The following is a 13,089-nucleotide window of genomic DNA, read 5'->3' on the forward strand; positions in this document are numbered from 1 at the left end:
GTCAGGTGCAAGGTGGAGAGAATGAGAGAGAGAATAGAGACCCCCAACTCAGCACAAGGTTCTGGAGACCATAAGGGAGATGTAGCTAATGGTGGCAGCAAGCACATCACATCTTTAGCTTAAGGTGCTCACCACTGATGAGAGGCAAAGATTAGAAAAACCTCCCAAATTACTCTAGAATACCTTTGAGAGCCTCAAAGAGGTAAAGAAAGAAATAATATCCGAAAAAGTAACAAAAGATTATAAATCAGATACAACTTAAAAGCAGATCATTTTTTAAATCCCAATTAAAGTTCTTAGAAGTGAAAAATATAGTCATTGGATTTTTTTCTTTTTTAATCATAAATGGATGTGAACCTGGTCACAGAAAGATGTGTGAACTAGAAGAGAGTACTGTTAATACAGGTGAAATATGTGTAAAAGTGATAGAAGAGAAACTGAGACTCCAACATGTATGAAGAAAAGAATACAGGAAGTGGGGGAGAAACAATATTTGAAGAAAGCATGGTTAGAAATTTTTAAGATTTGTTGAAAAATCATCAAATGCTTTCAGCTAATGAGCTACATTGAGTGCAGATCACGGTAAATATAAATAAATCATGGTGAAACTGTTACAGAAGAGAAAGGAGAAAGAATATATTTAAAGCCACTAAAATGAAACCTTATTATTACAAAGGAATGATAAACTGACAACGAATGTCTCCCCAGCAACAATAGCACCAGAAGACAATGAATAAGTAGCATCTAAGTGCTAAGGAAATTGTGACTCTAGCATTCAATGTACCCTGTGAGACTGTGATTCAAGAGCAAGGGCAAAAGAGGACGAGATATTTACATGCTTTACCATCCTCCAATCATTTCAGAGAAAACTACTACAGGATGTATTTCAGCAAGAAGAGAAAGAACAACCTGCCAGAGACAATTCTGAGCAAAGAAACTGATAAAAGTATTTTGATAAATTTATTTAACTAATTAAAATTTTAATTCAAGAATACTGAATTAAAATTTCAGACAACAATGTAAGATGGGAGCAGCTTGAGATGTACAGAAACATCAAATAACTTTATAGACTGTTAGAAAAATAAGTTATTTTTTTCTTATTTATAAGAAACTTATAATAACTTATAAGTTTAACTTATATATAAGTTTAACTTATATAAGTTTATATAGTTAAACTTATATATAAGTTTATATATATATTTATATATATTATATATGTATAAATTTATATATATATTATATATATAATTTATATATATAAATATATATATATCCCATATAAATATATATGTTCCCATATAAATATATATATAATATATATATATAAATTATATATATAAATATATATATAATATATATAAGTTAAACTTATAATATATATAAGTTTAACTTATATATAAGTTTAACTTATATATTATAATAACTTATAACTTATAATAACTTATAAGAAACTTATAATAACTTATAAGAAATAAGCTATTATTCCTTATAATCATTCGATTCAAGAACCCACTAAAATAAGAAGAAAGGAGAGAAAGGAGAAAAGAAATAACAGACAAAAGCAAAAAATAACAAACACAAAATACAAACAAAATATGGAGGATCCATAAAACCAAAATCTGGTTCTTTGGAAAGAAACTAAAATAGTCAACTGAGTGGAATGATCATGGTGAAAAAAGAAGGCATGAATACATAGGATTAGAAACCTAAGAGTTTAAAATCATAAAAATATTATGAATAATTTTTTACCAATAAATTTGAAAACTTAAAAGAGATGGACAATTTTCTAGGTAAAAATTATAAAAAAAAATTCAGACAGAGGTTCTGGTGGTTTTTAACAAAGAGCTTCACAAATGCTTCAAGGAAGAGAAAATTCTTTTATTATAAAAATTGTTCCAGAGAATAGATGAAGCAAATAAAATACCTGACTCTTTTTTTAATGCCAGTATAATTTGATATCAAAACTAGACAAGGATGTCACAAGAAAAGAAAATTACAGGCCAGCCTCACAAAGACCATAAAAGCAAAAAATCCTACATTAAATATTTGAAAATTGAATCTTACAATGTGTTAACAAACAGTACCTTGTAGTCAAGTGGGTTTATTTATCCTGGGAAGTAAGAGGAAGTTCAGGTAAGAGTCTAGGACTGTCATGGGTGGATCTGCTTCTACAGGGAGATGGATGGCCAGCGTCTCCCTCTCCTGCTCCCACCTTGCAGCACTCAACATCCAAGGCATGTATAAAACCGAACAAAACAAAACAGAACTTGACAGAACAACAATGAACCAGAATCCTCCTAGCAAATCCAGAACAGAAGGAAACAAACATCTGACTAGGTAGAAGTAGTTAACTACATGATGACCAGACTGTAGCCATAACATAAGCTGCCACAATTCTCAGAACTGGTCTCAAAGAAATGGGAAAAAGCCAACCCTGGAGCTGAAGACTAACTGTTCTTGAAACAATCGAGATGAGGCTGATCAGATCACCTGATGATTCATTTCAAGGTGACCGTCAGAGCTGCCTGTGCTGTTCTGCATGGAGCCCCTCCCTCCACCTATAAAAACTCTTGCCCACTGATTGTCCGTGGGGAGTCGGCCTTTGGATAGGAATCCGCCCTCTCCCCTAGTTGCCGGCCTCCAACTAGGGGAGAGGCCAGTTTCCTTTCCACCAACCGTGCCTCTTGAGTATTGGCTTTATAGTGGTGAGCAGTTGGACCCCACTTTTGGTAACAGGGCCATGCCCCAGGGACGGAGGAGCCTGAGTTCCTGGAGCAGAAGCACCAAACCATCTCAGGAAAGGCTACCTCTGGACTTTTACATGACAGAGAAATACATTTCCATCTTGTTTCAGCCACTTATTTGGGGGCCTTGTGTTTCTAACAGTAGATCTTCTTTGCACTGATATAAAAGGCATTACTCCTCAGTGGGACCACCTCATGCATCGTCTACCCACATATGAAAAGAAAATGCAATTAGATGCTCACATCATGTATAGAAAGAAACTGCAGATGGATTAGAAAACCAACATGAAAATAAAATGGAAGACAAGTTGAAGAACTTACAGGCTACCTTGAGCACAGCAGCATGGGAGAGGCTCTCTTAAACAAGACCGAAGAGGAAATTATTTGAGGAAATTTAACGCATTTGACTGTATCAAATTATAACTTCTGTCCCAGGTGACCACAGGCAGAAGACGTCACCAATCAAAGAAACAGCTATTGGGAGATGATACTGGTGATTATAGGACAAGGTGAGCGTCTTCATAATAAATGAAACATTTCTACAAATCATAAGAAGAAGACAAACCAATAGTTAGATGGGCAAAAGCTGTCAACAGACAAGCCGTTAGATCAGACACAGATGGCATAGAAATCCTACTGGGATAGAGCAACAGGGAGATGACACCTTAGCTTGGGTTGGGCAGGGAAGTCCTTAGGTGAGACCTGAAAGATGGGGCCAGGTAAGAGTCAAGGAAAGAACATTCCAGGCAGGGGGACAGCAAGTGCTCAGTCCTGGGTCCAGAAGAACTCTGGGCTCCATGGGAAGCCCCGTGTGTGAGTCTCCTAGTGAGAGAGGGCAGGGCAGTGGGACTGGGCCCCAGGGCTCGGCCACTGCCAGGATCTCCGCCATCATCTCACTCTCTCTGCAACCCTGACCCTGGGTCTTATAACCATTCGTAACAAAGAAGGGTGGGCATGATCTGCTGTCTGCTGAACTCTAGCCACTCCCCAAAGGGCATCTCAGTCCCCACTGGCCCTTGTTCTCTGCTCTTCCCTCATGTGCGGTGGCTCCAGACCACTTGCTATTCCATGACAATGACAGCCAACACTTCTCCCACCTCTGCTCTTTGGTCCTTGCCATTCTATCCCCCGGCAATTCACATCCCACTCGATTTCCTCCTGTGAAATCTCCCCATCCTCTCTGCCCCTGCTCATGCCCTACCTGCACAGGAAGGTGTCAGGGAGCCTGTTTCCAGCTCTAGGTGAGCTCTTCCAGCCCTGCCTGTGTCTGGATCCCAGCTTTGCTGCTTGCCTTGCTTCACAAGTAACAGGAAAGTGAGGGCTGAAGTCAGACAGCCTGGGGTTCCAGCCCTGACAGTGGGCGTATCACTCAAACTCTCAGATCTTGGTGTCCCTAAGCTATAAACAGGAACAGATAACACCTACTCTACAGAGTGAGGGCTACCATCAAAAACCAGGTGCCACGGGCCTGTGAGAGTGCAGGGCACATAATAAATCAATAAACTGTCGACTTCTGCCCCTCTGTGGCCTGATGACCTCCTCCCTTCCTGCCTGACAGTGGTAAAAGGGGACCCCGACTGTCTTAATCTCCTTACACACCCACCAGTGTTTACAAAAGTATCCAGTCATTTAAATCAAATCAGGAAATATTATCAAGACACACGCACATTTATCCAATGAATGAATGAGTGAATGAATGAATGAATGAATATAAGGAAAGGAAGGTAGCAGAGTGCATATCAGAGAACCGTCCAGGAGAACCAGCCGGTGTCCCAGAAATGACCTAGCCCGTTGCGAGCACCCCATTTGCACCTGGACCCTGGCACATCCGTGCTCGGCACAGTGGAATCTCTGTGCCCCATGGTCACACGGAGACTGTAAAAATCACCCAGATGACAGAGTGTGGCTTGACTACAGCACCTACTGCTGTCAGCTCTTTTCACTGCTTTATGCTCGTTTTCTGCTCACAATTGTCACATTTTGGGCTAGAATCACCTTGGGCTTGACACTTTGGGCTAGGATGTTGTAGGTGGCTTGACATGTCTAAAAGCCCATCTTCTGAGATAAAGGTAGAAATAGTAGAGATGGCCAAGTTTTCGACACACCAGTGACTTTTGCCCAGTTTTTCCTGGCTTATCTCTGGGGCAGTGTGAAGTAAATCCATGCAGGACCAGAACGCTGGGGTTTCAGGAGCCATGGTGAAGTGGGTTCCTAATGGCTGAAATATCCAGAAACATCTTTATGTTTCAACCCGGGTCAGAATTTTAAATGCTCCGGATCCCTGTGCTGACCTAGGAGGTTATGTGGATGGGCCCGGATGGAGTGCGTTCCTGTGATGCTGGGCTCACAGCACAGCCCGCCACACGCATGGACAGAAAGGAGACAGAAGGGCAGGAGGTGCCGAACCTGCAGCTGTGATTCCCTGACGAGTTGCCACTGGTGATTCTCTCTGGGGTTTGATTCAGGATTTTCCTTTCCTCCCAAAGACACCCACTGGATTCCCTCCTACCGGCCCTGTGCCTCCAGGGGCCGCCTCAGGTGGAAGTAAGTGATCATTCAGAGGCTCCTTGGGACTGACTGCAGCCCTGATGGATGAGATGCAGCCGTAAATGTCAGCGAGGGCGTGAGCGATGGGCTCGGGACAAGGTCACCTTGATGGTGAACATGTGACAGGTCGCCACACCTGGGGATGGTGGATGCGGCCTGCAGCCCACAGAAAATGAGGTTCCGGGGAGTGGGGGGAGCATGGGCACCAGCAGTAGCACCTGATCATTTGGGGCAGATATCGTGCCCAGCTTGAAAGCCTCCCCTGACTGTTTTCCCACCGAAAGATGGGAGGTGACTCCTCTAGCATGAATGCACAATGTCATTGTAGAAAAGCATCGGGGGAATAGTCAAATGCAAAATATTGTTCACATTTAAAGTGAACCATGGAGATCCCACTCAGGATTTCCCAACCTCCACAGTCCCCCTGTTCTCTTGCCCAGCACACCTTTTACCTTGTCGTTCCCACCACCCAGCCCACTTCTGGGGGCACAGCCAGACCCCCTCCAAGCCCCTCACTTGAAGCCTTCTCAACTACTCCCCCTGCAAACATCAGCTCCATTGACTGTTCCTTTCTCTCCCTCCAGCACCTACTTGTGCTCGATCGTGGACCCCAACTCCAAACCAGGCATGGTCTGCAGGGTTGAGGGAGACCTGGGTTCATGCTGCCACCTGATTCCTCCCTTGTCCCAAGGGTATATCAGCACAGCGGGCAGGTGTGAGGATGGGCTGAGGAGGTTCCTGGTGTACAGTAGTAGAAAGAAATTAAACCAGTGCAGGACTTCCCACTGGGCAGAACTCACCGCGTGTCCCTCCCCTGTCCTTCTCTCTGGTCAAGTAAAACAGGTCACATGTTTCCCTGCTGGGGGAACCATGATGGAGGAGAGGGTCCCAGGGTACAGAGGAGCCAGTAGGCTGCATCTTCGAGAACTTTCCACTTCCGTGCGGGTGCAGACTCTGGAGCTCCCCCTAGCTGCACAATGGAGGCACCTGCTTCCAAAAGCACACACACTGAGATCCCCCAAACTAATCAAACCAGGATCTCTGGGCCTGGGGTCTGGGCATCAGTTCATGGGGACCCCCCATAGGAGAGTCTGGGGGCGGACACCTCCGAAAAACATGGGGATTCACAAACCAGAGATGAGTGTGTCTCAAGGCTTCTAAAAAGGCAGAAAACTCGTCCCAACTAACCTAAATCCAGAGCAATGATGTTTGTCCTGCAGCACAAAATGCCGGATGTGTCAACATGTCACTTGCCATCGAGCTAAGGGACGCTTTCTGACCCACTCCAAATGCATTCAGAGACCCCAGCCCCTGTGGGAGCCAGAAACGCCCCTAGTCCCTGCCCTCCCCTGCAGCCCCGCCCCTCCCTCATTTGAATAGTCTTCTTTGTTAAGGGGGTTATTTGTTCAAAGGCAAAGAATCTCATCTGATGATCACATGCAGGAATATCTTAGGCCTTTACAGCTCTTTGGGGATACAATTTGTGTGTCATTTTGCTTTTTATTGCTTTTTATTGGCTGTGGGACTGCTGGAGAGAAAATGAGGACTACTTATCATGCACAGAGGAAATCTGCCACAAAACACAGTGGATAGCTGTCAGCCGGAAGAAAAGGCAGTCAGGGGGACACCTCCGGGTGGAAATAAGTCACTGGGAGGAAGTGGTGAAGGGCAGCGTGTGAAAGCATATGTGCGTCCTCTGGTCCAGGCAGCAGTGCCCAGCTCCTGGGATGAATCAGCCATCACATGCCCATCCCATTACCAGACATTCATGGAGGAATCATGAATGTTTTCAAAGGCATTAGAGCCATCCTCCCCACTGTGTTAAAAGAGGATGCTTCAGGCCACAGACAGCCCCACATTCACTCACTGGACTACCAGACACACTTAGGAGACTTGGGGTCTAACTGTGAAAATGCAGCTTGAAAATGCAGGGTGTGCAGAGTACCCGGAAGGCAAGGTGAGGCCTCTGTAATAGGGTGTCCTGACACAGGTGATGTTGCGTATAGTCATGAGTTGGACCACCTGCCAGGAGCCCAAAGTTTGGAGGGCAGATGTAAGTAGATGTCTGGGACACTCCCTAACACACGCTTTGGTGAGCTAGGGGCAAGAGGAAGGAGGGAATTTTTAAAATTTAATATTGATCAGCCTTAAAAAAGGAGGAAATCCTTTCATTTTCAACAATATGGAGGAAACTGGAGGGCATTACGCTAAGTGAAATAAGCCAGAGAAAGACAAATACTGCATGGTATCACTGATATGTGAAATCTAAAAATAAATAAATGAATACATAAGTTTTTTTTTTTTAAGTCAAACTCATAGAAATAGTAGAAAAGTGGTTGCCAGGGACTGGAGGTAGGAGAAATGGGCAGATATCGGTAAAAGGGTACAAACTTACAGCAATTAAAAAAAAGACCATATCTAGTTTCCCCTATTATTGGCATCTTACATTAGCAATGCATTTGTAACAAGTAATGAACTCATGTTGATACATTATCATTAACTAAAGTCCACACTTTATTTGAAATGTCCTTAGCTTTTCCTTAATGTCTTTTACTGCTTCAGGACACCATATAACATTAGTCATCACATCTCCACAGGATCCTATTGGCTGTGACGGTTGCTCAGACTTGCCTTGTTTTGATGACCTTGACTGTTTTTTTTTTTTTTTTTTTTGCGGTACGCGGGCCTCTCACTGTTGTGGCCTCTCCCGTTGCGGAGCACAGGCTCTGGATGCGCAGGCTCAGCGGCCATGGCTCACGGGCCCAGCCTCTCCGCGGCCTGTGGGATCTTCCCAGACCGGGGCACGAACCCGTGTCCCCGGCATTGGCAGGCAGACTCTCAACCACTGCGCCACCAGGGAAGCCCGACCTTGACTGTTTTGAGGAGGGCTGGTCAGGTAGTTTGTAGGATGACCCTCTACTGGGATTTGTTTGATGTTTTCCTCATGGTTAGACTGGGGTGATGGGTTTTGGGGAGGAAGATCACAGAAATAAGGTGTTATTTTCATCACATATCAAGGGTACCTGCTATCAACATGATTTATCATGTTGATGTTGACCTTGACCACCCACTGAGGAGGGTTTGTCAGGCTTTTCCACTGTGAAGGTCCTTTTTTCTCCCTTTTCCACACTGTCCTTTCTGGAAGGAAGTCACTCTGTGAAGCCCGTACTTAAGAGGTGGGGAGTTATACCCCCCTTTTTGAAGAGACATTTAATTTTCTTTCCTTCTTCTGTTTCTTAGACTGCTGAGTTGGGGGAGACTTTCATAACCCATTCATACCATGCAACACTGAACTCTGCACTAAGTCTCAAAGTGAGAGAAAGGTCAGTATAGGGCCCAGAATCTTGGAAAGTGTGCAGCATCCCCGAGAACCAGAACTACTGGTTGGGTCCCTGGCCCTGCAACCAGAGCTGAGCTGTCACTGGCTGTTCTGGGGCGGGGTGTCATGCCGTCTGGACCATCCCTGACTGCCATGACCCCACCGTGCATGGACGTCCCAGTGATGGGGGCCCACCTCGGGCTGGGAAAGAGGCTTCCACATCATCACACCATTGGCCATCTTGCATTGTTATGTAATTAATTCTTGCTCTTAAACCTTGGCTCTCTGGCCCAGCTACATGGCCCTGGGGGCAAGGTCACATCACGGGATCCTTTGCATCAAGCTCTGAGCCCTGTACCTCCAAGAGCAGAGACACTGAGCTCCCTGGACTGAAAAAGTGTTGTAGTGGGGAAAACAGCTCTGAAACGTCTGCTGGGATTCGGGGCTGAAAGCTCTGTTGACCCAGGCATGGATCCAATACTTGGAGGCAGGCATCAGGTATGGCACCTACGAAACACAGGAGCGCCTGCCCTTGATGGAGTGTGCTTTTGCCCCTCAGTAAGGAGTGAGCAAGCCTGCTAGAGGAGGGCATGACCAGGAGATGTTTTCCATAAAAAAATATGTTTTTTCCATCAATGATACTCATATCTTCTAAGTGAACTCCCCTCCTTTCCCCCATGAAGCCACAGGGAAAGGCATTTCCGGGGGAATAAAAAAGCCAGCACACTCCAAAATGTCTTAGCTTGTTTGTCCATGAGGGTCATCCCTGACTCCCTCCAAAAAGAAGCTGCATTCTTATCAGGGGAAGCGTGAGGCTTCCCAGAATGTCAAGCTTTCTTCAGTGCCCACCTTCAAGTGGCACAAATGTATGATAGATGAGTTGGTGCCTGGCAGCTTCATAATAGCTTGGGCACAAACCCCACTGGACCATCCCTAACGTTCACTATCCAGACGCCTTTGCGGGACCCACCTGCTCCCAGGCCCTAAGCAGAAAGTAGCTAAGGTCAGTGTGTAAATACACACAAGCCAAGGGGCCCATTGGCATTTCTTATTTGCCAAAGATCCCTGAATGGAAACCGGGAGTCTTTACCCTGAGACCTGTGCTCTCCAAGGTAATACCTGTGAGCCACCTGTGGCTGATTAAATATTATAAATTAATCAAAATTAAATAGGACTTGAAAGTCAGAGTCTCGGCTGCACTGGCCACATTCCAAGTGCTCACAACCACGTGTGGCTGGTGGCTATGGTGTTGGACAGTGTAGATGTGGAAAGTTCCATTCCTTGCCACTGCCCTGAATAGTCCAAGGGAGCCCTTAGAAGGTGCCATGGACGTGGCAGTGAAATCTTTGGGGTCTGCCCAGAGGCAGAACCCCAGGGGGAAGTTTAGGGCTTTCACCAGCTCCTCAAAGCCATTCAAGACCCAAAGAAGACCAAGATACCACCAGATCAGGCGATGGGGCAAGTGTGATAGGAGGCGGGTGGGAAATAGCATCCTTCTCACCCGCTGCCAGTCCCCAGTTGTTTATCCAAGTTCTGGCTCTACATGCTGTGTTCATTTACCCCAGAGAGCAAGTCTAAGGCTTTGGAAAAGCCAGAAGACCTGGAGGGGCTGCTCCTGGGGTCCCCCGTGAATGAGGGCCTTCCTGCCAACTCTGGAACAGAGACAAACAGGGTCTTCAGGTCCCACAGCCCCTCCTGGGAGAAAGCCTCCCCTGAATTTGAGCTCCAGCCCTCCTGCAGGTGGTACCTGCCTATTTTCCCTCTGCTGAGAGAACCCCGGGCTACTTACTAAGCTCTTGTAGGGTCCTCTGTGTGAGATTCTACCCAAAGCACACAGTGCCGCTGAAACATGTTTAAGGTCAGGGGAGACAGCAAAGGAGTCGACATTTTGTGTCCTTAACTAGAGAGAGGAGAGGGGAGAAAAGGCACATTTTGCCAACGTTTCAGTGCTAGAGCCCTGTCCAGAGTCCGTCCGTGGGAATACTCCTTCTCCCTCGGTCCTTGAGGCTGGAGGTGTGGGGGTAGTTCCCAGTGTACAGGAGTGGAATGCTAAGGACAGAAATGGAAACATACCAACTCCTGGTTCCAGCCCCGGCAGCTCAAGGCCTGCATCATTGATTTATTTAGTCATCTTTTCAATGGTTGCCAATAACAACCTGGGTCTATAAAAATAAGACTAAAAAAAGGCGCCTAAGACTTTCCAGAATGCCTGCCCGGAACAGTCTGAGCAGCTCAGTCACCCGGAGAATGAGTTCGGGGACCCACCTCTGCCAAGTCAGCCTGGTGAGGGCTTCCTCTGCTGGGCCGCCCAGCAGCAGCCTCCCTGGCCCAGCATCCTCGCTTACTTGGCTTCCTTCTCGCAGAAGTGTCACCAAGTGTCACCTGTAATGGATGAAGAATTTAGAGGTCAGGCCTGAATGAAAGGGAGGCTGACCTGGTAATAATTAATAACAGCACCTCCAATGGAGAGGCTTATCCAATCTCCAACGAGGTGTTCACGTTATCATGCAGGGTTTATTTAAATTGTAAATGACAAGTAACTGGTCACATTGACTCACCTGCTCTTCCCCGAGGCCTATCTGCTGGCTACTTTGGGGTCCCAAGGTCTCAGAAGTTATTAATTTAATGTTGCATACTCCTCCACATGCCAGCTGAAACCTTGGTGTTGTACAACATTTTACATACTGAATAAATGTTGTGACTGATCTCATGTTTTTCAATCAATGTCACTTAACAGAACCAGGATTCACAGCATCAGGAAACGTTTGGCACAGGAAATCTGTTCTGTGGGAAGTTTATGTTGGATGAGGGGAAAGAGAGGGGAAAGGTTCCCCCACCTCACCCCACCCCTGGGAGGGGGAGGGCAGGGCGGGGGCTCGAAGGCCCTGAAATCAAAGCTGCCCATGACCCTTTTTCTTGGAGATTTCAGTGTCTGTAATTTAAACCTCACTCTGGTTTAAAAAGGAGGAGAAAGAGAACATTTAGAAACAGAACAAAATTCTGACCCACACCAAAAATATCTGTATCAGATCCATAGCCATGACTCAGTTAGTGTGAAAAGAAGGCATCTTGTTGTTATCACAGCTCAGCCATATGAGCTCAGCAGCCAAAATAGTACGTGTGACGACGAGTCAGGTGTGAACAGTTACCACACAGAAATCGAATCCAGGCCTGGGCAGCTGGGATGGCCCTGATGCTCCGTCAGCTTCTACCTGCCCCAGCCTGGCCCCAGGTTCTCATAGAATAAAACCTGAGGAGTCCCTGGAGTTGGAACAATAAGAGTAGAGGGGGTAAGCAGAGCACTCCTCCAGACCCCCAGTGAGGAATGCTCCCAACCCCTGGGGGACTTTTCCCATAATTGCTTCTGCATCTCTTTGGGCAGGAATAGTCTAGCTCCCAAGAGACTGGAGAAACCCAGATCACATGGAGATCTGGGCGTTTAGCGCTTGGCAGGTTACATCTAAGCTGCTTCTCACTTGGTGAATCTCATCTGACTTCTCTTTACATCTTTAAGCATTTGTCCCATCCAAATTTCAGCACATATATATTTCCTTTATGAACTAGCCAAGAGAGTTCAAGACCTCAAAGCATATTGAGATGGTCCAAGCTTGGGGAGTGCAGCAGTTGAATAACAAAAACTGATATTAATAAAACCCCAAATCCCAGCTCCTTCCTGGGCCCTCCACCCCCACCCCCGGCCAGCCTGCTCCTGCTGCCAGATGCCCTGGGCTCACAGGCTGTGCCTTCTTGTTGGGGGAGGGAATGAAGTCATCAGACCCCATCGCAGCATGGGCCGCTGTGTGCTTCCTGTCTTTCCTTTCATGGCACGTGAACGTGGGCAGCGAGCCGTGGCCGCCATGTTTTTAAGGATCATCTTCCCCATTCGTTTGGTGCCTCACCCCAAACAGTAGCTGTCACTTGCATCTTCCCAGTGTGCTGGGAAGAGTGATCTTATAAATCAAAGCTCAGATTGTGCTTAGGTTTGGTTTGTTCTTAAAAGAAAAAACCCAGGTGGGGTTTTTGTGCTCAGCCTTTGTCGATAGTTTCTATCTCAGCTATGGTTTATTTAAGGAAATTAAGGACGTTGGTAGGTTGAGATGGAGAGAAAGGAGAAGATGATGTGGTAAAAACAAAGGTGAAGGACAGGGAGGTAACAGGGGTCACAGTTTACAGGAGTCAGTCTGTGTTTGCTCAGCTTCTGGAAGTTCCCTGCATAACTCTTTCCCATACCTCTTTGCACGTTCCCCGCTGGGGCACATCCACCGGGGTCCACACTGCTGGCATAATGACCCCATTCCTCCTGCTCCAGCACCGACTGCTCCCCGAGTTCCACACCCTCTCCAAGCTCCCTGCTGCGACCTTCTCAGGACAGTGGGGACAGCTACCAAGCCCAGCGTCTCTGCACCCAGATCCACCGTCCTCATTACTCCCACACCCTGCAGCATTGGCTCTGATGAATTGGGAGCTGGGGGACACGCA

This window comes from Monodon monoceros, unplaced genomic scaffold (genome assembly GCF_005190385.1).
Source record: "Monodon monoceros isolate NGI ecotype Baffin Bay Population unplaced genomic scaffold, NGI_Narwhal_1 Super_Scaffold_18, whole genome shotgun sequence".
Taxonomy (NCBI): Eukaryota; Metazoa; Chordata; class Mammalia; order Artiodactyla; family Monodontidae; genus Monodon; species Monodon monoceros.